At 32.1% G+C, this 26,735-nt stretch overlaps 1 protein-coding gene across 1 annotated transcript in view; it reads left to right on the top strand.

Annotated features, from left to right (window-relative positions):
• The window catches only part of LOC108903675 (amyloid beta A4 precursor protein-binding family B member 1-interacting protein), a 540,243-nt gene that overhangs the window by 33,180 nt on the left and 480,328 nt on the right, over positions 1-26,735 (top strand). The gene's annotated exons all lie outside the window — the stretch shown is intronic.

Below are 26,735 nucleotides of genomic sequence, written 5' to 3'. Positions count from 1 at the left end.
AATTAAATTCTGCTGTGAATTAAATTTATTATTTTTCAATTCGGTCAATGAAACAAAAGTTCGGTACAATTTTAGGGGTGAGTCTTCCCCAATGAACACCTTGTAATGCTTCACTTAACTTTAAATCACAGTCAAAGAAGACGAGTAATAAACCTAAATCATGTACCAGATTTAGTTCTTCTGCGGTAATGTGTCGCAGAGATATTATTTTTTTTTTCGAAATTTAGGGCCCCACTTTGGGGGCTAATAACTCCTCAGGGGTGCAACTTTGTATATATGTAAGTTTGGTTAAATTACAATATTTTGGACACCCCTACATGGACCCGCCCTGAGTCGGTTCTTATGCGGGACACCCTGTATATGTATATGAAAACTAAAAATTCACTATGCATAGAAGCCGATGCAGCGTCTGAGTCAGAGAGACTAAAATACTTGAAGGTGACGGGAACAGATTAAATAATTTAAAAAACGTTATTAGCAATAAAACTTTGTTATTTATTATTTCCTTTCTTACGGATTTTGTTAACGACAATATAAAGATTATAAAAAAAATCATATATTACCTACAGTTTTTTTTAAATTGGTTCAGAAATTGTCAAATTAGTGATTTTTAAACTTTAATAACCTTGAAAATTTATCATCACGCCACAGGACCTTTTATATTTGTATTAAGTGAAAGAATATGAAAAATATTTTTTTTTTGTAAACTCGTTAAAATGACATTTTTAATTCATTGATAAGTGAACTAAAAATTGATTTATATAGGGTGCCACCTAACGAATGTTACATACTTCAAGGGTATAATCTAGAACCCAAATGGTGTCGATTTAACCAAACTTGCTTAAACGAAAAATGCCACAAAAAAAGTTACAGGGTGTTAAAGTTTCTTTTTTTATTTCTTGTTTTCTCCTTAACTCACAACCCAGTTAACCGATTTAAGAAAGATTTGCTGTTGCTTAGTTTCTCTTCTGAAGTATGAAGTGATTATGTTCCTATTAGGTTAAATCATACATATACGGCGTTCATTTTACTACAACCATTTGTGAATATTCTTCTGTAACTTTTTTGTACGTTTAATTTTTTACACGCAACTATCAGAAATAGATAGAGAATTTTATTCTCCACAAAAAATGTATGCCTATCAAAAGTTGAAATTATGCTTGGTTATGAAGATATTACAGAAAATATTTATTCCTTTTTTAATAAATTTGGTACACTATATTTTTAAGAAAACACGACTAAATAAATACTGGCCTTTATTTTCTCTCAAAGAATCTATCGTTAACAACTTGATCTATTGTTTTGAAATACCATCTATGAATTCATAACTTTATTGCAAGCACTATAAGGTGGTGCATTATTTTGAGTAATATTGCGTCTGTATTACTTTATTTATGTCAAGTTTATATGGACTTCTAAATGGCTGGAATAAAATATCCGGCTTCAGCTTTAATGATCTGTGAAACATTTATGTATGCATTACAGAGCGCCATCGATTTTTAGATTCAATATTTAACAAATTCCCCTGCATGGGAAGAGGCGTAATAATGTAACGGCCACTTTTTATGTTTACCCAACGTATCCACTGTATTTGCAATGTGCGTGCCCAGATGATTACGGCAAATTAAAAAGTCCGGGGCGTTTGTTATTTTGAAGCTTTGAAAGTTTGATAATGAAGTAGCGCACGGTACATAATTTAATCGGAAGGTTTTATGCATGCAATTCTGGTTGGAGCTGGGTCCCAATTTGTTTTTTTTTTGTCAGTAACTCGGGTAATTATACTGATAAATTTTTGCATAGAATGCTGTCGATATGGAGTTAAATACTTTTATTTGAATGAGTATTGTCGTGTTTTACTTATTGACAGTATACAGGATGTTCCAAATTTGTTGCGTCGATATTAGCATCCTTATCATTATAAGAGATAGCAAGGTGCAGAATTTTACGACGATTTTAAATACAGTGTGGATCGAGGGTCTATATTTTTTAAAATTAAACATTCGAAACAGGTCTGTTAGGGAAACATAATAGTGTGTTTTTTTAAATGTAGTGCCCAATTAAAATAGAAATTAGGAAGTGTTTAATTAATCAAAAAGTTTCCTATGAATATGAATCTGCTTATCCGAAAATCTACAGAGCAACAAAAATTTGCAGCCACTTTAAATAACGCCAAATCGACAGAGTAGATCCAGTTTTTATCTTAAAATAATTTTACTTAAAACTTCAGAAGATCGATCATCGTTTCTGAGAAAATTGGCGAAAGTCATTTGAACGTTTTTTGTTGGTAACTACATATTCTGCACATGTCATAAGCATTTTGAAACTTTGCCGACCTTTGATACTAATTAAAATGAGAAAAAAATTGTGCCACTTATTTTAATTGGTATAACGTATCAGTAAAATTTGACATCAGTTCATGACACTTTTGGTTTTCGGAATCATCACGCTTATTGCCAATTTTTTCGTAAACGGTAGAGATCGAATAAGGGTGCAGAATATTAAAAAGTATTTCCTAAGCTATTTTTATTATGAAATATATTTTTAACTTTATACAAAATTTCCTGTGTTAGGTTGTAACTAAGTGGACGTCAGTTTTTGAGGGGCAATAGCTCGTATTTCCCAGAATACTAATATGAAATATTGTATATCAAATAAATAGTCGAGTTATTCGTTTGTTAAGCTGTACATAAACCCTTATTAGTTGTATCGGTGTTGTCAGTTGATACCTTTTAAAACCAACTGTATGAAACTAACTTTTGTAGATATGACTTTGTGGTATGTTATTTTAAAGTCATCATCTTTTTTACATCAACGCTGAAAATGGGCCGAAGGTTAAAAAATGCTATAGTGTATTTAAGAACTTAAGACTTACACGTCAGCGTAAAATACAGCGAGTATTAATATTGGGGAGTTTCATCACAACGTGACAACAGGGCTTAACCTGCTGATGCACACCACGTGCAGACTTGTCCTACGGAAAAACTGTAAACGGTTATTATTGTGAAATATTTAGTAAATTGAAGGCAACTCTTTTCCAGTTTTTAAATAAATAAAATAAAATGTATAGATTTTGTAGTACGAAGACAGTGTTGTGCTTAAAGTTTAGCTCGAATTTTAAAACAGGAACTTAACTTTTAATCAAATTACGTATTTGAAAAGTATATAATTAAAGTACCCAAAGATTCACGTCGTCCAAATAATCATATGTATTAAAAATAATTTAGGTACGTACCAAAAAGCAAAATTCAGTAATTTTTAAACGCACAAGTACAAAACAAACTACAACATATGTTCAAAATGTTCACCACCATTTTCGATACACGCACGACACCTTCGATTCCAATTTTCGCGCACTCACTGGAAAACACCTCAAGAAAAGGAAATAGTGGTACGCAAAAAACACTCGGATACGGTCGAATCCAGATACCAACTGAACTGCGTATTGTTGGTTGTTGGACACCTTAATACCTCGTGTTAACCACCGCGCCGTCGTCACATTGCTCTATATGAATTTTATCGAATTTTAAATTTATTATATCGGTAATAATTTTTTAGAATTAAGCATAAAAAAGTTAAACATTGTATTTTATGGTATTCTATGCACGCAGTTATGTCAGTATAACTTAATTAATCGAACTTTTGTACATTAAGTTGGAGATTTTGATAATTTTTTTCTCGGAAATGGTTTAGTGTAGGACCCATGTCATATGAGGTTTTGTTGTTTATTTTAATGTATTTTATCGTCTATTAAAATTAAGACAGGCAAACTTCTAACACCCTGTAAATAAAATTAATTTATGTATTAAAATAAAAATAGTTAGGTACTTGTCGGATAGATTTGAATTAATTTCTAGTTTTTAATAAGCAGTGTCTAAAACGAAATCTGTGTCACTGACCTATGCCATTAACTTAATTCAAGTGAACTATACTACGGTCATTTTACATATTCCAATGAAGTAAACAATTACACAGCCTGGGAATCGAAATAGTATTTGTATAATGCATATTGTTTTATTAAATTCGATTTTTATAGTAAAATTTAAAGGTGTATTTAGTAATGCGTTTTTGAGTATTATAAAGTATAAAATAGTATAGTGTTCAGCGGCGGGCTATGAAAATTACTGAAACATGGTTAAATTTTCACTACAGGATTTGAGAATACAAACTTATGATACAGTTCGTACGTTATTTGTTGAGATAGAATTCCAAGAAGACCCCTGCGTCACTTTCTTGGAATTAACCGCATTCGACACCCGAGGGAGAAATACATTGACGGCGTGGCGTTCACCGTAGCAGCTTGCAGTGCATACTGTGTTTTGCAGTTACGAAGGCGTGTTTCTTCGTAGGTGTATCGACCTGTGCATTTTCAGTGTATTTTTTTAGTTAGAAGTTGTGAAAACTGACAGAAGAAGAATCTTTATCAGTTACTGTCGAAGACCAGATGAAACATGTTAAAGTTGATAAGATAATTACTTGCAAAACGAGATTAGAGTTGATGTGGTAGTAGGAGACTTGAATATAGCAGCTTCTGATAATGAAAGTTCTAGTGACTTTGAAAAATAGATTAAGGGCTGTAGTGGGTTACTTAAATACATGTTTCTTTGTTTAATCCTTTTTTGTCCTCTACCTACTGTACCGTAAAAGAAATAAAAATACATTTATACAGGGTGTCCCGGAAATGGTGGGCAATCTCTCGGATATGGATAGATAATGAGAAAATAATGTCACAAGTTCATATAAAATTTTTTCCTCCGGGTTTACCCTGTTGAGTTATTAGCTCTTGAAGTTGAGAATTAAAAATGTTTTTTTTTTCTGTAACTTTTGTATTTTTCAAGTATTTTGAAGCTGCTTTGGATTATAATATGAAATCCTCGATAATAATTATGGGAGTCCGGGGGCAAAGCACCCCCACCAAAATTTCTAGAAAAAAATTTTTGTTCCACTATACCCCAAATTTTCCATCATTTTATAAAAATTTATGGTATGTTATGTAAAAAAGGTATACTTGTTGAATATCCATAAAATATAATTTTGAATAATTTTTAACGTGTACTGACAGTTTCTAAAGTGTGATTTTATAACAGTGGTCTTAAAGGTAAATCACATGACTTACTTTTAACACTAGCGCTAACAATAATTCATTTTTAACACTAGTATCATAAAATGAAATTGACTGACGGCATTCGTTAAAATTATACCTTAATGACGTTTGTAGAAAAACAAATTTAGAGACAACGGTACTATTTAATTTGAGACATTTTATTTAACAGAAACACAATAGCAGTGTTCCAAATTATGAGAATTTGGACTTAACTAAACTAACTAAACGAAAAGTGCATGACAATCAAAATTTTGTAACTAATATAATTCATAATAAATTCTCGATATCAGTTCCACCCTCTCTTATACAAATACGAGCTCGTTTAACAGAAGACTGTTGCACTCTCCATATAACATTTCAGGATTTTGTCGTATTTCATTTGCACAATAAAAAATCATTTCTTCTAATTCTTCTCTAGTGGTTACAGGTGTGGAATAAACAAGTTTTTTCAAGTGCCCCCAAAAGAAAAAGTCAAGTGGGTTCATATCTGGAGTTCGGGCAGGCCAATGAATAGGTCCACCGCGACCTATTAGGATATACCTCGTTTAAATGGTCCCTTACTGCAGCACTAAAGTGAGGCGGCGCCCCATCGTGCATGAATATCAGTGCATTTCTGGTTTCAAGATCAACATCTTCTAACAGTTGTGGTAATTGATGCACAAGGAAATCTAGGTAACGTTGACCATTCAGTCTAGGGGGTAACACAAATGGACCCAATAAGTAAGGACCAATAATTCCACTCCAAACATTAACATAAAATTGTCTTTGGTGCCTAGTTTCAATAATAGCGTGTGGGTTCTCATCAGACCAATAATGTAAATTATGGGAGTTAATAACTCCATTCCTCCCAAAACTTGCTTCGTCAGTATACAGAATTAATCTCGTAAACATAGGATTTTGCTCATGTCTCTGAAGAAACCATTGAGAAAACTGTACTCTTGCACGAAAATCATCAGGATTAAGAGCATGCACTTTTTGGATATGGTAAGGGTGAAGAAGCTGTTCTCTAAGGATTCTTGCAACAGTGGTCTTTGGAACATTGGTAAAAGAAGATAATGACCTAATGCTAACTGTTGGATGAGCAGCAACTTCGTCCAGTATATTTTCCTCTACTTCAACTGTACGTGCTGTTCGCGGGGCACCCCTGTTTGCAGTAACAGGAGCAAACTGACCTAAAGACATTAAAATTTATTTAATATCCATTTTGTTTAATAATAGTAATCGTATTTTACCAGTTTCTCTTAATCTTTGATCAATACGTTCGAAAGTTTTGCGATCCGGAATCCTTCTATTAGGATAAGAATGCTGATAAAATCTTCTTGCTGCCGAAGCATTACAAAGAGCCCGCCCGTACATTAAATGCATATCAGCATATTCTTCATTGGAATACTCCATATTTTATAACAAATTATGAGTTATGAGATGAGTCTTAGATTTAAAACTACGTATTTGACAAGTTTGACAATTTAATTGCCTTTGGCATACTCTGACATGTCAAAGCCAACCACGATTAAATCTGTGTTTCAATTAAATAAAATGTCTCAAATTAAATGGTACCTTCCTCTTTAAACGGGTTTATCTCAAAAAATATCTATTTTATGGATATTCAACAAGTATACCTTTTTTACGTAAAATACCATAAATTTTTATAAAATGATGGAAAATTTGGGGTATAGTGGAACAAAAATTTTTTTTCTAAAAATTTTGGTGGGGGGTGCTTTGCCCCCGGGCCCCCATAATTATTATCGATGGTTTCATATTATCATCCAAAGCAGCTTAAAAAATTATAGATCCAGCCAAAAAATTTTCAAAATTTATTGAAAAATACAAGTTATAGCAAAAAAACCATTTTTAATTCTCAACTTCAAGAGCTAATAACTTTACAGGGTGAGCCTGGGGGAAAAATTTTATATGAACTTGTGACATTATTTTCTCATTATCTATCCATATCCGAGAGATTGCCCACCATTTGCGGGACACCCTGTATATATTTTAATATTCTGAAAATAACGCAGGCAATTTCAAGACTCGCCCCTGCCGGGGTAAATTGTTACAGTAGTTCCGATAACAGACCTTTATTGGCTTATTATTTTCTTGGAATTCTATCTCAACAAATATTGTACGGACTGCATGTCTCTAAAGGTCCTTCTTATAAATATATGACTCTCATCAAAGTTGCACCTTGTATATAGGTTTAGAAATTGTCGATGAAATATGAGACACCGTAACCAATATACTATAATAAGAGGTAACGTTCCACAAATTGTGGGCTGTAAAAAGTAATAATCGAAATTGAATAATCGAATTGAAATTTCGCCAACACTGAGTGCAGGTACGGGCAAGTTATAGATGTGCACAATATCGATCAGTCCGTCGGCGGTTGCACCTTAATGTCAAAGATACCCCCTTCGGCAGCATGTAAACCGGATGCAAAAGTAACGAAAGCTCTACCGGAAAGCACGTATTGCTTTATCTGCGAGGTTGTATCGTATATTCGGATGGGAGCATGTATTACTGAAGACGTTTTCTTGATAAAATCTTAACACCTGCACAATAGAAGTTAATTTATTTCTTATTCGTTTATATAACTTTTACATACTGGAATGAGACGAAGTGAATTTAAATAGTATTGTTGTCATAAAATATAACAGATTAACTTGTTGAAATAAGTAACAAATAAGGCCCATTTTAATTCAACCTTTATTAGCTTGTAGGTATGTACATACATATCAATTTTTTTTAAAATTTTTAGAATGTTTTAATTTCAATTAAATAATAATAATAAAAATTTGAGAGTAAACCATAACCCAAATAATAGAATTACAAGAAAATGTTTATTGCCAGTGTTCTTGGAATCGACACAGATTTTTGAGATGGGATTATTGCATATGTTTTGTTCATCTGCCCTTTAAAAAAAATTGAAAGGAAAAATCTATTTTGGTTAGCCCTGCATCTCTCTAACTGTAAATAAAGTAAAGAAAAAATGATTGCTCTACTAGATTATTGCAATCAATAAAGATCTGTAGCGAGTATCATTTTGATCTGATTAGCCAGCTAGATATTTATTTATTCTTTGAGACATAAAATGTATAGGAAACGTCATAACTGTTACAAACAAGTTGTTAAAAAAGAAACTAAAGCACTTTTTTTTTGGATGCCAAAATAGTCGGTTTAGTTTGTTAAGCCAACTCAAACTTACAAGTATAATGCGCATTCGAAATAAATAACTTACACATATTTTTTGGTAAAGAGGAAAGAAATATTTTAAAGCTATAATTGTACCTAATATTGGCAAAATTAAATAGCTATTTTGAGACATACTGAATTCATATGAGTTTAAAAATAAATAATATTAATCGACCCATTGTAATTTTATCTCAAATAGAATCGAGTTTTTCAGATTGGCGGTGGCGATATAACGTGGGGTTCTATAATATAAAAATGCGGCAGTGTAAAATAAAATGGACTACCTACATTATATTCCTAGTACATTAATGCAAATTGATACAAAACAAGCCCCGTCTATTGCCTGGTTCTCATGCAATTTTGTAATCAACAATAATACGTGTTGGAAGCTATATTATATGTAATTGAGTGATTATATTTTTGTTTCTAAACTAGGGACAAATAAATTTAATTGCGACGCAATATTTCTGTTTATCATTTATAATCTTTTTCCCAAATAATATACTAACAATAAAAATTAGGTAAGTAACAAAAATCAATATTTGGTACTTATTAATCCTAGCACAGATTTATTTTTAGTACCTATGCTTTGTTTTCCATAGTAAATTCGAAAATGTATTATTTTTCACCACGTTCCGTGGTTGTATTAAAAATTAAATAATATTTGTTATTTTCTGCTTACAGCCGTAAATGTCATGTTAAAATTGTATGTTTCATTATTATTTGTCTGGGTGAGGTTGTTCGTTAATTTTTAGTTGTAGCTGTTTATATGATATTTGTTTTTCAGTTTGTTAGTTTAGAATAGGTTCCTTTTGGTTAGCTTAGGTTAGGTTAAGTTAAATTCTATTAATTATTATTTTTAATAAAAATATTGCATTACAATGTTTTAATTATATTTCTATAATATCGCTCACTCTAGTATTTTACATTTTGCAGACGCACAATGAGCGATTTTCGAGATATTTCAATTCCTGAAAAAAATTAGGTCGAAATTTGGTTGAATTTTGAGCACCCGAGAAACCTAGAAATATCTGAGCACAGGCTTAAAACTCTAATAATGTTTTATTGTAACGTGTGATGGTAATAGTTTAAATAACTAGGTGGATTTCGCAGGAATTTAAATGAAATTTTCGAGTCGCTCCAAAATAATGAGATATCCGGTTTCTACAATACTTGAACATCATTTTAAGCCCTGAACTAAAATATTTGGCGTGGCGCTTTTTTTTTCAATGGCAAAATAAGAAATTTAATATTTTTCATTTAGGTACTATACAAATTTTACTTCAAAAATCAAAAAGAGAGTTGTAAGTTATTTTAACAAAGTGAAAACTACTAAGCCAGTATATGTATTAAATGTTTTATTCTTTCATATACACAAAATAAAAAGTAGTGTAAGTATCATTATAATCAAATAATCGTACAAACATAATTTATAGCAAAATTAATAATTCAATCGTATGCAGAATAACAATAAATTTTCAATCAATCAATTGAATAAATGATTCAGAGTATTTTTACAGGCAAGTAATAGATGACACGGTTATACATGAGAGACATTGTAATCGCATAAAGCACGCAATAATTTCATAGAATATTCAGGGTGAATGTTTGATACTCTGTATCGATCCCATATTTTTGAAAAATCTGAATGTGCAGATTCTGTAGCTTGATCGCTGTAATAAACTACTCCTCTGTTTTTTCAAACAAAAATCTTTAACATTGAAAAAAATTGCATGGGCTTTGGGGGTTACAGCTATATCAAAGTTCGTATAATGTACATATTATTATAATAATTATAATATTTATTTTTATATTTTATATTTTTAATTTTGTTTGTGTGTAATGATTAAATATTATTTGTGTAATTTTTAATATTCGTTTGGGCGCCTTTTGTTGTGTAGAATGTTATTTGTGTGTATTTAAATCAAAATTTTCATTGAATGTAGGTTCTCTTAATAAAATTTAATAATTACAATGACAAATATAGACGAATTGTACTTCCTTACCTTCGTTTTGCTAAACTCTCCTCCGGCAGCTTTACCTTGCATGAATAATGTTAACAGTGTAGGTTCATTTTTACAGTGTAGATAGGAATGTTTATTGATAATTTCTACACTGTCCCTCAAAAACACTTGTTCAATTAACAGCATGAGATCTTACCTCAGAGAAGCGGTTCTATGTTATTTTAAATTTACCTTTACTATTCATTTTTTTGTAAGAAGCATTGAATAAAAGCAAAATTTCAACTATTTTCACAATATGACATTTATTAAGTATTAATTTTTAAATTCCGAACAATATGGTGATAAACACAGAAACTAGATTTTTTTTTAGACTTTTACATGACTAAATATCGGAGAAATTCCTTAACTCTATCTAACATGATATGAAAAGTATTTGGTTAACCAATTATTAATGTTTTAAAAGTTTTATGAAACAAATTAACTTATATTACGAACATCGAAACTAAACTAATTCTTAAACTAGGAAATGTTCAAAACTGTCATTTTTAATTTTACCCACTGAAATTGTTTATGGTTTGAACTGAAGTTTTCTATTTCACAAACTGTTTTTAGTTCAAATTCGCAACACTTTACTTTATGTTTTTGGAGAATACGCTTATGCTTATGCAACTGGACTTACGTTTATTTCTGTCTGCTTCTGAATTTTCGATCGTCACTCTAACCTCACATTAGTTGTGGTTTGTCAGCTGTACTCGTTCATTGAAGATGGCTGTTGGGTCTGAGTGGATTGCTTCCTGGTGTTTTTGATGTTATTTTCGGGAGCCACAGGACAACATGCACCCCTCACCAGTGTCTCGGACCAACCTCTCTTTTCCACTTGTTTACTTCCCAACGATACTCTTTTGTTTTCCGGTACAAGGTAAATCTTCTGATTTGTCTCTTTTTAATTGGTCACTCGTATCCATGATATTATTTTCTAACTGCGCAATTTCTCCCACATATTGCGACGAATTTTATTTTAATTAACTTACGGCGTAATTTATATTTTATAACTGCGTAGTAAATTTTATACATCTTAAACTAATTTTACAATAAATTTTTTATATGACATTCTGCATGACAAATTTTTATAACAAACTTCTAGCCTATGTGTTTTCTGATACTATAATATTTGAATTTTCTTTTGTACTAGATTATTTAACGTTTAGTTATTCGTAAAATTGTTAAATTGGCCCTTCTTGTAGCATTTTTCTTTTACTTTCATGCTTCTACTTCGAACCTAAACTTTATTTTCTTGACATGCTTCTCGTTTATAATGTATTGGTTAAATTTTGACTGATAATGTTTTAGTTTTTATATGAATTAACTATGAAAGGAGATTTTTATTTTTCTTTAAAAGTAATTTATGTCTTTCTTAGAGTCTACATTATAATTTCATGAAATTTTCTCTGCTATTACTCAGTGTCGTTTCTTGAGATACAGTGTGTTCATTTCAATATATAACTTTTCCTGAATTCATCAATATGACTTACAAACTTTTCATCAAGTTCCAATGAAAAACAGCTGTTAGCAACTTTATTCAACTTTCTGAAACAATCAACAAACTTAGCAAAATTTAAACACTTGAAATTGACCAAAATGTCGACATTTTTAAGCAATGTTTAGCAAGCATTTTCTGTAAATGTTGGGCTTCCATAAGTACACTGGCGCTGAACGTTGCATTTATTTGCCCATTGTAGACTTACTTCTTCATTCACTTTTCTCATATGTCCGAATAACGTGTATTCATTTTTTTTCCATGTTAAAGATTTTTGTCTGGAAAAAACAGTTGATTAGCTTATTACAGCGAACAAGCTACAGAATCCGCACATTCAGATTTTTTAAAAATATGAAATCGATGCAGTGTCAAACATTTACCCTGAATATTCTATGAAATTATTACGTGCTTTATGTGATTACAGTGCCTCTCATGTATAACCGTGTCATCTATTGGTTGCGTGTAAAAATACACTGAATCATTTATTCAACTGATTGATGGAACATTGTTTGTTATTCTACGAGTATACGATTGAATTATTAATTTTGCTATAAATTATGTTTGTACCATTATAATAAATCTACTTTTTATTTTGTGTATATAAAAGAATAAAACATTTAATATATAACATAATAGTTTTCACTTTGTTAAAATAACTTACAACTCTCTTTTTTTGATTTTTGAAGTAAAATTTTTATAGTTATCTACATGAAAAATATCAAATTTCTTATTTTGTCATCGGTAAAAAAGCGCCACGCCAAATATTTTGGTTCAGGGCTTAAAATGATGTTCAAGTATGTATTGTAGAAACAGGATATCTTATTATTTTGGAGTGACTCGAAAATTTCACTTAAACTCGTTCAGGAGCACTGTGTAGAGTGTACGACAATTCAATAAACAGAAATCTAAATAAAAAAATTTAGATAAATTTGGAACAAATACATAGAAGATTAATATTTCGAGACAAACCGTCTGAATCTGGTTCGAGCTGAGGCAGTACAATATTGGGGGTCATTAAGGCTTGCAAAAATGTATTAAAATTCCCAGGGTCATATCATATAAAAATGTCAACATTGATTTTTTTGTCTATAAAAGTGCGAATTCGGTAAAAACTGTGCCTAAAAATATCTTCGTGCTATTTTACACGGGTATCAAGAAATATTTCAAAATAAAACTTGATAGACATAGAAACCTATTCGTTTTTTATTTACCATTCCCAATCAAAACCACACTATTTTTTTAAGCGAAAATAATTTGCAAAATGAAGTTTTTCAAAAATAACTACATATATATTTTGTTAATTTTATTGATTACGTTATCGAAAAATATAATTTTCCCAAAATTTCTAAATATATTAGAATATAAATGTATGTTTGGCAATATTCAAAACTTTAGTAAATTTTTACTTTTTTCTAATTTTTTTGACAGATATTTTTTACTTCTTACATAATATAAGATCTATAAATTATTAATTGTTATTATTGTTTTTGCATAAAGTTCTTGTGGTTAAATTTTTTTAACGAAAATATACAATTTTTAAATAAAAATTCAATAAGTGTCATGTACAATTTATCCGAGTTCAATAATGTTTTCTAGAATTCATATATTTTAATTTATTAAGTTATCTATAAAAACTTCTTAATAAAAACGAGGCAACGCAAAACAGTCATTTAATATTGTTTTAAAAATAAATCTTTTCTTATTCAAATAAAAAATTATGTTGATAACGAACAAATTAAGAAGGCCTTGAAGATAGTCGACAATTGTTTGATAATTTTTAATAAGAAACAACTGGTAAAGTAAAATTTTTCGAAAGTAATTTAATAAAAAAAGGGAGATTTCTTTTCAAAATATTTTATCCCTTCGTATTAAACGTCACATGATAATATAAAACAATTTATCGTGCTAAAAGAGAAATTTAATTAATGTATTGTATCAGGCAACGAATATTAATATAAATTTTATCTGGTTAATTTATCAAATCATATTTAGAGATCATTGCATCGTACGTAAATAGGTTGCAATGTCAAGGTTAAATCCATTATGTATATAAATTAATCTGGTTCAAAAACAGCCGACAGTCTTATCCAACGGTTCAAAAGTACGACGAAAATTGAATTCTTTTTCTGTTGTCACAGCAAATAGTATTACCGTTATTATATATCAAGACGATGGTAGATTTATTTACCTTGGAATTTTCTTAGTTAGCATAAGTTGCTACGACCAGTCGGAAATGCAATAAATATTATACCAATTTTTATTTATTTTTGTAAAGTATGATTTAGAATTTTGGCTATTTTTTTTTGTCTTCATTTTTACGAAACGGGTAATTTTATCGAAACAAATGTAGAGTACCTTTTTAAAAGAGGAATGACCGAAGTATTTAAAAAATCAGTTTTCAGATCTATAAAATGACACCTGTCAAAATTTTGGCCCAACGAATGTGGTTGCTAGTCCGTAACTGACTCCCCTGAGGGCCGGTTTTTCAATCTCTGGTTAACTAATTGTTACTTTTTGTATTGGAGTGTTCATAGATTAGTAAAGAAAAAAAAGTTAAAAACGAATTTATAAATTCATTCTTTGTTAAAAGCTTGCATGTTAAATGAAAATTATTGCTTCTCCACTAAAACATAAGAAAATAAAGTGATGGTTAACCTTAAGTTAGGAGTTAACCAACGATTGAAAAACCGGCCCTAACAGTGTAAAATATCTATTGTAGTATGGTTTTATGAGCTTTTATGGCCTATATAAAATATTAAAATTTCATTAAATTATACACGTCGGTTCAAAAGTTATAGGCGAAAAGGTAAATCGCTGAGTACCCCTTTGGGGCTCTGTATCTCCGTTAAGGGCACTTTAAGAATTTTTTTTTGACAAACTAGGGTTATTTTGACCTCCCCTGAGAGTATACACCCTGTATAGTATCTCGGAAACCGTGAAAGAAATTTGCGTAATTTACTAAAGAGAAATTGAAAATCTCTTTTAAACTACTTACATATATCATTTTCTCGATTTATTTGAAACCAGAATTAATACATTTTGCTGCTTTGTCCGAATATGGAATTAAATTTTTAATGCAATATTTCGTATTTACCAGGAGTCAGTTATATCTTTTCATTATCTTTTCTTATATCATCAGTATTATCTTCTTTTTTTAATAGAAACTTATTAATATTTTTGCGTCAATGGATTCATTATTCATGGAAAAATCATCATGTAAAAAAACAACAAAATGTTTGTGAGATTATAATTAACAGTAGCAGATAAAATTAAAAATGTCGTTTTTTTAATTAAAATCTCAAAATAATACTAGGCAACTTTACCCTAATTTAACCACTTCTCTATCTCTCACAGTCTTCGACATATCAATGTTATTGTATCCAATTCGAAATACCGTCTAAGTAAAATACAAAATTTTTGAAATCTGCAGATAAAAGTTATTATATGATGTTTCTTCAAGTAGCTTTTATTTTATAATTAATTCTATATAAGAGAACAAACAGCATCTGTTTAAAGAAAACTTTTTTTCGTTAGACTGTCTTAATGCTAGACAGGGAAAACTTAACACGAATAGATGTAGATTGTGAGATATGCGAAGAAATACGATCATAAATCTCGTATTCGATTATTAAGTGCTTTCACAGGAAGCAGGTTGGGTGGACTTTAAAAAAAAACTCTCACGTTTGTGTTATTCGTTCATAGCAGTGTAACATGTATGAGCTGTGTATGTAATACCTATACCTGGTATGAAAAAGTTATTCATTTTAAGTCTTAGACCACCGCATAAGATAGCCAATGGCGACATGCGATTTCCGTGCACGCCTTACGATTATCGTTAATAATTGTATGTGTCGGGGAAGTTCGTTTTCGTGTCAAGTTGTGTACCGGCAGCAGTTAAATTTTTGTTAGTTAAGAATAGAACGTTCTCTTGCAGCAATTCTAATTTCTTATATTCTTCCTGCCATGCGCAACACCTTCACTTCTCAAATCTAATTACAAAAAGTATTATCACTCAAAATTAACAATATTGTGTTATCATTATTAATCGTAGAAAGTTCTTCTGGTACTTAAGGTGGACTTTTTGCTATCGAGCTGATGGTGTTCACTTTAACCCTCATATTTATTAAATCTGTTCTTGAAATCTATGGATTCTTTATGTTGACTGTGTAGGAATTGTGCTGATCACAAACTCTTGTCTGGGTGGTAGATGACAAAGAATAAACTCTCGTTGTTTAAAAGTATACAGCGTGGTAAAAAAGTTCTGCATAAAATTCATATTTTCGTTAAACAATTTTTTTTTCGAAAAACGGTGAGACCCGTCGATTTTTATTTGATCCAGGGCACCTTGTTATGTGGAAAAATTTTTTTTTCGATAATCCACTTACGGCAGCGATGACATAATTTTTTTTTAAATGACAACGCATATTTTTTTCGTTCGAAATTGATGACAGTGATAATTATCTAAACAACGGTGTGAAAATTTCGATGTCTTACATAACAATTTTTTTTAGAAAAATGCACCTTAAGTTCTTGAATGCAATAATTTGCTGTTTACGGATCAAATGCCTTAGAAAAAAATTTATTCGGCAGAAAGCATTTCAGATAACTTAAGTTGCAACTGGTGTTATGTAATATTTGCGGAATTATTCATCAGATATTGTCAGGATCCTGATTAAACTGCAAAATTTAGAACCAAGTTCAACCGCACAAAATCCAAATAGTATGTAGCAAATTAAGGTCGACTTTTTGTCTTCGAGTTTGCCGATAAATTCCTAAAAAAAAAAGATCCAAAGAAATGTTTACTTGAAAGGAGTAGATTACCTGAAATATTGAAGACTAAAAATCAGTACCGATTTAACATTCTTTGGTGAAATCGTTTAATTCGAAATGGCAAAACTTAGTGAACGCGAAAGAATTGATATTTTGAGGATGATTGGTTTCGGCGATAAGTTACGAACCCATCAAGAAGCTTGCCAATTATTTAATGCAACGTACCCTGACAGACCACCAATTACGCAATCTACGGTTAGTAGGGTACTGGCAAGGTTTGAGGAAACTGGTAGTGTGAAAGATGCTCCTCGTGCGGGTCGTCCTAGAGTAGATGATGAAACTAGATTGAATATCCTGGTGGAGCTCCAGGACAACCCTCATTCTAGTACAAGGTCGATTGCATTGAACAATGATATTTCACATGTAACTGTGGTGAACTTTCTCAAAAAAGAGAAATTTCACCCCTATAAGGGTCACTTGATACATGCATTGACTGAGGACGACCCAGACCGCCGTCTCCACTTTTGTGAAGATTTAATGCATCGATGTAACGGAGACCCCGACTTCCTCAAGAACATAATTTTTTCTGACGAGGCTACTTTTTATCTTAATGGATCGGTGCATCGACATAACTGCCGGTATTGGTCTCAGGAAAACCCGCACTGGGTGCAAGAAGTAGATCATCAGCACCCCCGAAAGGTGAACGTTTGGGCGGGAATAATAGGGCGTCGTATTTTAGGCCCGTATTTTTTCGAGGAAAATTTAACTGCTGCTCGCTATTTGGATTTCCTGCGGTTCGATTTGGTCCCAAGCTTAGCAGAGTTATTCCCGAACAACGAGGATCCTGATATTCCTGAGGAAAGAATTTGGTTTCAGCAGGATGGTGCACCGCCCCATTATGGAGTGCAAGTACGGGAGTACTTGAATAACACGTTTACTGGCCGGTGGATCGGGCGACGCGGAACAATCGAGTGGCCTCCGCGTTCGCCTGATTTAACACCTCTAGACTTTTTTTTGTGGGGCTATTTGAAATCGCGTGTGTACACAAACAGACCAGGTGATTTGGAAGAACTTAAAAACCGTATTCGTTTTGAAATAAATCAAATCGACCCGGGAATGCTTGAACGAAGTGTAGACGGCGTTTACACACGCTTAGGACAATGCCAAATGGTACAGGGTGGGCAATTCGAACAATTTCGCTAGACTTACACAAACATTAGTGTAATTTTACTCGTTTGAAATGTAATTTTGTCAACTTTGTCCTTTTCGGAGCCATTAATAGTGTAAGTAGACAATTATCACTTATAAGAACTTAAGGTGCATTTTTCTAAAAAAAATTGTTATGTAAGACATCGAAATTTTCACACCGTTGTTTAGATAATTATCACTGTCATCAATTTCGAACGAAAAAAATATGCGTTGTCATTTAAAAAAAAATTATGTCATCGCTGCCGTAAGTGGATTATCGAAAAAAAAATTTTTCCACATAACAAGGTGCCCTGGATCAAATAAAAATCGACGGGTCTCACCGTTTTTCGAAAAAAAAAATTGTTTAACGAAAATATGAATTTTATGCAGAACTTTTTTACCACGCTGTATATTTTCTTATAATACAATAATTGGAGCTGTACAAAATTTATTTATAATATATACCTATCTGACAATTAATTATTTACATAACAACAACCTATTTTTTCTTTTTTCATCATCCTGGTTGATTTCCAAAATATTATATGTTGTTAAGGGATGATAGCAAATGGATCACGAGTAGGTCCACACTACAGTACTCACCCTCAACAAAAAAATATCAGTTGATTGCAAAACTAATTTTTTAAATTTTACTGCATTTTGACACTGATACTAGGTTATCTTCTACCATTATACAAGGTGATTCACAACTTATCCAAAAAAAATTGGGAATAGATGCGGCATGAGAAATGGAGTCAATATCGTAAAAAATTTTTTGTAAAATACTTATAGTTTCCGAGAAAAAAATTGTTGAAGTTATAGTACATTTAACCACTACATAGCTGGACAACTGTAGTCTCTAGCGTCATTCGCCACGTGGCCTCAGCGACTCCGAATACTGAATTCGGATTTTGCAATCGTCGTTGCGATATTTACCTGTTATCTGTGGTGTTTACAATAGGTTTTTAGTAGTTAGTGTCAAAAATGGGTAGTTAGTGTCAAAAATGGTTTGCGTGTACTCGGAGTTGATGGATATCGTTTTAATTTATGGTGAAGCATTTGTGTTATGGTGAAACAAGACAACATTTGTGTTAGTTCGTAGAAACTGAGTACAACGGACCCAAATGTGTTTACACATTGGTGGATAAAATTTTGAACAATTGTTGTAACATCGGGTATGTCAAATGATTTTATTATTTAAAAACACAAATTAATTTTATTAATTAATAAAGGCAAATGCAGTTGAATTTGCCGATATAAAATAGGTGCTATAAAATTTTATTTATTTCTTTCCTTGCGAAAGTTTTTGTCCGTTTTTATCACACCGCCATGCCGGTCGCATTGTGCGAGGTCAGGTTTTACAGTGGACTAGTTTCCAGTGCCGTGCAGAAGTGTATTTTTAAATCATTTTCGAACTGCTCTTTTTGATTTTTTCTTTACAAAATTGTATTTATAAGGGTTCCTTGTACATCCAGTATTTTTTTGTTGGATAAGTTCTGAATAGCCTGTATAGCCCGGTTTTCAGATACTACCGTTATATTGTTCTGTGAAAATAAATTTCGGAAAAAAGAGGTGTGTGACGTAATACAGTAAAAAAAGGCCTTATAACTCGGAAACGGTGAGTTGAATTGAGAAAATAATTACCCTACACCCCTGGTTATGATTGTCCTGCGTTGAATGCAAAAGGTCCGAAGTCCGTATTTCGAAAAACAAAAAAGTTAATAAAAATTGCAACAGCAGTAGCAATTTTTGATTAACTTTTTTTTTCGTTATCTCTGTAAGGGATCATTGATTGATGATTTTTTGCCTTTTTTTTAAATAATCTTCATATGCAATCACCCCTCGAGGTTCCAACAATTTTATTAAATAAAATTTTCAAGAAAATTAAAATATAATAATAATAATATCTCTACTCCTCATTCTAACTACGAGAATTAGCCCAGAAGTCGAAGACTTGTGCGGGAGAGGAGGCGGCATATTATTATTACACAGGCCGCATTTGCGCCCAGGAACGACTTATGTTGGTAGGCCCTAACCACCATTCAGTGCAGGAATGAGGGAAACCTGGAAAACCTCATTAATTAAGGGGGTGGTCAAATGCCAACCGGTGTCAATCTCTCACATTGACGTAAGCCAACATTCTTCCACCCTACCATACCTGCACAGAGGGTGCCAATCCTCCGTACAAGCATAGCTATTCTACGGTCTACCGACCGCGGGATTCGAAACCCGGGCAGATCGACACATCGATTTAAGTACTGACGCCTTAAACCAGGGATGCACAGACTTATAGGGAACAGGGGCCACTCGGGAAAAATATAAGCCAAGGACGGGCCACTACAAACAATATTTATTAACACAAAATTTTTTATTTTTAAATAGTATGAAATACAATGATAAAAATAAAATAACCTTAAAAAATGTTTGTTGTAATAATTATGTAATCATTACAATGTAATATTTCATGTTTTATTATTTTGATGCATGACATTGCATTGAACTAACAAGTTTTTTTATATTTGGCTCCACATTACTTGTAGCCACACGTATAATTGCTTCCAAATTTTCATTTGCCAGACGGTTTCGGTTTTTCGTTTTGTTAAGTTTCATCACTGAAAACGTTTGTTCACAAATATACGTCGATCCAAATAAGCTTGCGCATTTCAATGCATTTATTCGCAACTCTTTATAAGCGTTTTTATCAACGCAACGGTAGAAGTTGAGTAAATTACCTTCATTAAATTTGTTTCTTAAATTATCATCATTTTGCATGTCTATTAATTCCAGCTGCATTAATTCCGGCGCATTTTCGGGTGAAATGTTGAAAGGATTGCTGAAAATGTCCAATAGCGGTTTAACTTTTTTGAAGTCTACAAAACGATTTTCAAAAGCTTGTATCAAAATATCAATTTTTTCAACATGAGCGAAATTGACGTCAGTTTTATTGAACTTCTCCATAATTTTTTTGTAGTTCGGAAAATGGCCGTAATTGGCTGAATTGATTTGTGTCCTGAAAAGACTCAATTTGCATTGAAAGGACGAAACATGAGAGTATAGCTGCGAAATCAATTGATCTTTGCCTTGGAGTCGCGTATTTAAGACATTCAAGTGATTTGTGATGTCTACAAGAAACGCTAAGTCACACAGCCAATCAGGGTTGTCGAGTTCGGGGACGTCGTTTTTCTTTTCCGCCAGAAATAGTTGGATTTCTTCAATCAAGTTAAGAAATCGCTGTAGTGTCAACCCACGACTTAGCCACCTTACTTCAGTGTAAAACAGGAGATCACCATATTCGCTTTCAATATCCTCGAGAAATTGTTTGAATTGTCGGTGATTGAGACCTCGTGATTTTATAAAGTTTACGGTAGGTACTACAACTTTCATAACATTTTCAAATCCCAATAATTTTGAACAGAGGGCCTCTTGATGTATAATACAATGAAACTGCATTAATTCCTAGGTATTTATGTTTTTAGCTTGTAAATATGTTTTTAACAGAGTTACTATCCCAGATGTACTTCCAACCATTGAAGGTGCTCCGTCAGTTGTAATTCCAGATATTTTCGTTAAATCCAAATCCATTATAGAACATTTTTCTAGAAGAGCTTTGAGCATGTCACTTCCCCTGGTTTGACTTGGCAAAGAATACCAATCAGTTCTTCGCTCACTTCAAAATTTTGCGTTACACATCGTAAAAATATTAATAGTTGAGCTAACTTCAGTGGCTGTTTCAGCATCTTGAATTGGTTTTGTAAACATAGATTGCTGGCCTATTAGTTCCCGTTGTAAAGTGGAAATTCTTTGCGTTCGATTTTCGCCAGTTAATTTGGTAAAAGTTGGATGCTGGGTTTCATAGTGCCTTTTCACATTATATTCCTTCGGAATAGAAACACTACTCTTGCATATTAAACAGACAATTTTGTTATGCGATGAAATAAAAAAGTATTTTTCGGTCCAAATATCATGAAACTGTCGATTTTCATCTTCAACCTTACGACTACGTTTCTTACTGGGGCCTGGTTTATCCATATCAAAATTAATATTATATGTTACAGTCGGTAAAAGCCAAGTTCGAACGACGAAATATTTACTCGTCACAGATTACAGTTCTCAAATAGTATAACGTTCGCTTATCCGTAGTCAAAACTTAACTGCCCCGGTAGCCGGCGATGCGTCGTATTTATACGAGTTACCAAACATCGAGAACCATCCACTTTGTTCGGGGATCGACGTGTTTCGCGAATCTGTAATCTAGTTGATGCGACATATTTCTAGTCTCGTAATAATATGCTTGGACCGGAGCGCGGCGAGTAGAATACTTTTAAAATTCGTTGGCGGGCCGCATAAACATCGAGAGCGGGCCGCTGTATGTGCATCCCTGCCTTAAACCATGCGGCTATTGACCGACCAATAAAAATTAAGGAACTCTTTTTATGGAAATTGTCATTGTCACAAATAGGAGCACTGTCAATGGCATCCACGATAAGCAACACTTACGTCAAGAATTATTGTACCTATCTGAAGAAATCAACAATAAGAGAGCACTACCCATGTAAGGATACAGGTTATATTTATTGGTTAGCCATATTTATTTACCGGTGCATTGACTGCAGTCTTTTACGTAATAAAATACAGAATATTCAATAAAAAATATGTGATTCGCTACACGGCCTGTATAATGCAATTTTTTTAACATAGGTGTTAATGTCGTATTAAATTCGAAGTCGACACACAAAGATTTGTGGTAAGATTTTTAGATAAAAACATTAATTTCAAGTTTTTGATTTCTCGCATTCCAAGGCAAAATAATAATTAATTAGGTAAATTCATAGTTTTAAATCTAACTTGATTTATTTTATTTAGCATTTATCACACATGTCATTTCCAAACAACAAGATATATTTCATATAACCCTGCAATTACATAGTTAAATACCTACATTAAATTTATATGTATGCCCAGTTCTTACTTGACAACACTGCTAGATCTGGGTACCGCTAGAACTGCTACCCATTATCAAGTAGAAGAGTTACCACGTTAAATTTTATTTTTGGATGCCAGCTGAGAAGAGCCTGCATCCTTTACGGCTACGGGTTGCCAATTTGCAGCATTTAACACGCGGTATGGAGCGATAAGCTATATTGTTTGTGGTTAAGCTATCTACTATCTATCTACTGTTCGAAATCGAAAGAAAATCCGGTCTACAGGGCCGGAAAGTCTTCATGGTTCATCGGCCGTTACGTGAGAGCGATAAAGAAAGTCATAGAAAACCATGCGATAGAGAAAGATGGCTATAATGAAGGCGTCTAATAGTCACCGCCCATTTAAGATTTAAAAATAAGAAGTGGATCTTATTTGTGGAAGGGCGAAATGGGCGGTGACTATTAGACGCCTTCATTATAGCCATCTTTATCGCACGGATTTCTATGACTTACTTTATCACTCTCACGTAACGGCCGATGAACCATGGGGACTTTCCGACCCTGTATATGTATTGTCTTGGTGTATTATAATGCACAGAACGCTTCCAAGGTATACAGCATATCAATTCGAATAAATATTGTCAAATCATTTTCAATTGCTGTCTTTATATTATACGGAACTATCATATCAGGCACGTTGCATTTACGGTCGGTATTCTTGTAGAGAATATTAGTCTAAACGTGATCCTGATCCAGATTTCCCTAGATTTTTCCTGACCGTAATATAGTTCAGCTAAACTAGGTCAATATCACAGGTCATTGACACTACTAATTTACAAAATAAATGCACTTAATAAAGTGGTTACACAATTCTTTTTACTTTGGTTTAAAAAAATTGCGCATCAAACGGATTAGTATTTTTTTTATTGCCGTTTTTAAAGCATCTAAATAATAATTATAGAACACAAGATAGGTTTTACTTACAATTAATGAAGTATTTACGTACCAACACCAAAAAAATATGGCGGCTTCGAATTAACACGTTATTAAGTTATACTAAAGCAATCTGTCTTTGGTAAATTATTTTCCATTGTAGTTTCGCACTCTAATAGCTGATTTAAAAAGGTAATTGGCAACGCTGATAAGTGCGCTAATATAACATATTATAGCTCTACTATTCCTTTAATTAAAAAAAACAAATTAGTATTCTGGGGAACATACTATTACCCCTAAATAACTGACCCCCACTTAAAGATACACCCTGTATAGTTATACATAAATGTCAATAGCGAACGAGGTGTTTTACGTGTACTGTCAATATTTAATTTCAATTTTATTTTCTCCGTCCAATTTAAATTAATGATTACCATTTTGGACCAGAGTAATTTACAACTGTCTCGTTAGACATCTTTGAGTATTTTACGGATAAAATATTGACCTACTAATTATAGATAATATTCAACTCAGGAAGTAATTTGTTTCTGTGTTTCTTTAAAATTTAATTCCACATTTCTTTGACTTATAAATTGTTTATTAATTCATAATATTAGAATGTGATTTACATAGGTATTTACATTGTTAATTACTAACGTAAACAAAAACATTCACAGGTGATTGTGATTAATATTTACGTTTAATTCTAGCTGTTAGATATTTACCGTTCATTACTTTATCGTGTAGGCCGGGGTAGATTACTATTGATATTATTCCTAGGGTTGGTTATTACAAGTAATTCTTTGACTATGCCATACGAATTGCAGAATTCAGTCTTTACTACATGAATCTTATTATTTATTTAATGACTGTTTATTGAATTTATACTGTAACTGGTCAAGCGACAATCAAATATTATTATTTTTTCAATTAAGTAATATTCTTATTTGTTTTGTTGCACGTATTGTAAATTAGAAAAAAGATTAGATTGTTTCAATACATCAATCAAACAATGGATTACTAATCTTAAAATAAAAACAGATCCCGTGTACAAACTATAATAATAGGTATACGTATATTAAAATAGCCAGAAAATACATACATACAACTTTTGATCAGAGATTCCCTGACTCAGAATAATCCTATTTAACCTCACATCGATATTCAAAATCTCTTGATTTAGTTCAAAATTCATGAAAAATTTCAAAATAATTATTTTCATAAAAAACAATTTCATTCTAGGTAATGGTTTTTTCTCTAAACTGTATATTTACAAAGTTATATTGGAAAATGTGAGATTTTTACTAAATTTTCCACTTATTAATTTTTCCTGCAAATAGCACGTGGTGCTAACTTATATTTTCATTGTATACAAGTACAATACTAGTATTTAAATTATTTAAAAAAATTAAAAATATTTTTTGAAGTTTAACACCCTGTATCTTTTTATCGAAGCGTCCTAGATAAAAACTTTATAGGATTCATCAAAGAATACGAGGTTTCACTTTTGGTTAGCGTTTGCGAATTACTCTGTATATTGTTTTGGAGACAAATCTGGAAGGTTTTGAGCTTAATTCTCCTGAGCTATGGATGCATTCACTGAAAACATCTATTTTTTAATTTTTAATTTGCAGTGACAAAATATGCAGAAAAGGAAAATTACTAAAATTTTCATTTATCTAAAAACATCTTTTAGATAAAAGATAAGAAATGAAAAATTATTTATTAAATTAATCCAGATGATTAACTAATAACATTATATTAACAGATTATAAGAAAATTTGTAAGATATACACCAAATTTTTTAAAGCCAATACGAATTTCAGCATCATGACAGACAGAAATCTTATAATTTTATAACTCAGTTTTAGACTTAATCTTCTACACATACATATACGTAGAATTTTATGATCTTAAGAGACTTAAGCTGGCGCACGTATTAAAACTGTTATTTATTGTTTCAGGTAGGGACATTGTTTTATACGTTTTCCACTTCCTTCCGTCTGGGGTTTTATTACTCCGAACTTCTTCACGACGCCCTTCAACATCCTCGACACATACGAAGTCCCGGTTTGTAATTTTCGTCACGTTCTTCCCTTGTCTATCTGAAACATTAATTTTTCAGGATACTGACAAAGGAATTGATAAAATATGACTAAAAAGTTGTTAAATATAAGTGCTCGCCCCCACCTGGTATTGATGACCTGAAAGTGACGTACTCTGAATGCGTAATGTTGGCGCTTGATGCATGTCAAAAGTTTGAATACAAAAAATGATAGATGTGTTACAACGAAATAGGGAGTAGAATTTTAAATTTGGCTCTTGTTTTTAAACAGAAAAAATGTAGAAGGTGGTAAAAAATAATTCAGTAATGTCGCTAACTCCTGTGTTGATACAAATTAGTTAAATTACAAAAGGATTTTTCTGTTTATTATTACAATACTAGGTGTGGCTATATAAAATACCGAGACTGATGCTGATGACGAACTACGCATGTGCCACTTTTAAAGATAGTATTTCTAGACGTGACCTTCGTTTGTATAAGATCAATTTTTTTTTGTTCTGTCGGTAAAACGATAAGTGTTGTAATAGAGCAACGAATTGTCCTGAAATTTTATATGAAACTTCGGTACTGAAATGTATCTTTTATTGGGAGAAGTATACGGTAATGAATGTTTATCATGTGCGTAGGTTTTTGAGAGGTTTAAGCGTTTCCGATATCGTCTAGAAGACGTTGAAAATGACGCACGTCCGGGACGCCGTCCGTCAAAAATCGCTAATCTGATTGTTGGTTATTCGTGCTATTGCTGAAACTGTAGGAATTGACAAAGAGTGAGTAAGGCTTACACGAGAATTTGAACATGCAAAAATTTGTGCGAGAGTGCTGGCGAAAATTCTCACAATCGAACAAAAAGAAGCTCGGAAAAATATTTGTAGTAACATTTTAAATGCCATTAAAAGTGACCTAAACTTGGCTTAGAGTGATAACATGGATGAAGTCATGGATTCTTCGTCAGGACAATACACTGACTCATACTGCATCTGCCCGTCAAAAGGTTTCTAGTCAAGTATAACATCCCATCTGCGGTGTTAAACCATCCGCGTTATTCGCCGACCTGGCACCATGTGACTTT

This window comes from Anoplophora glabripennis, unplaced genomic scaffold (assembly GCF_000390285.2).
Source record: "Anoplophora glabripennis isolate ALB-LARVAE unplaced genomic scaffold, Agla_2.0 scaffold89, whole genome shotgun sequence".
Classification (NCBI taxonomy): domain Eukaryota; kingdom Metazoa; phylum Arthropoda; class Insecta; order Coleoptera; family Cerambycidae; genus Anoplophora; species Anoplophora glabripennis.
Note: the sequence above shows the minus strand (reverse complement) of the source record. Positions and strands in the feature narration are given on the sequence as shown.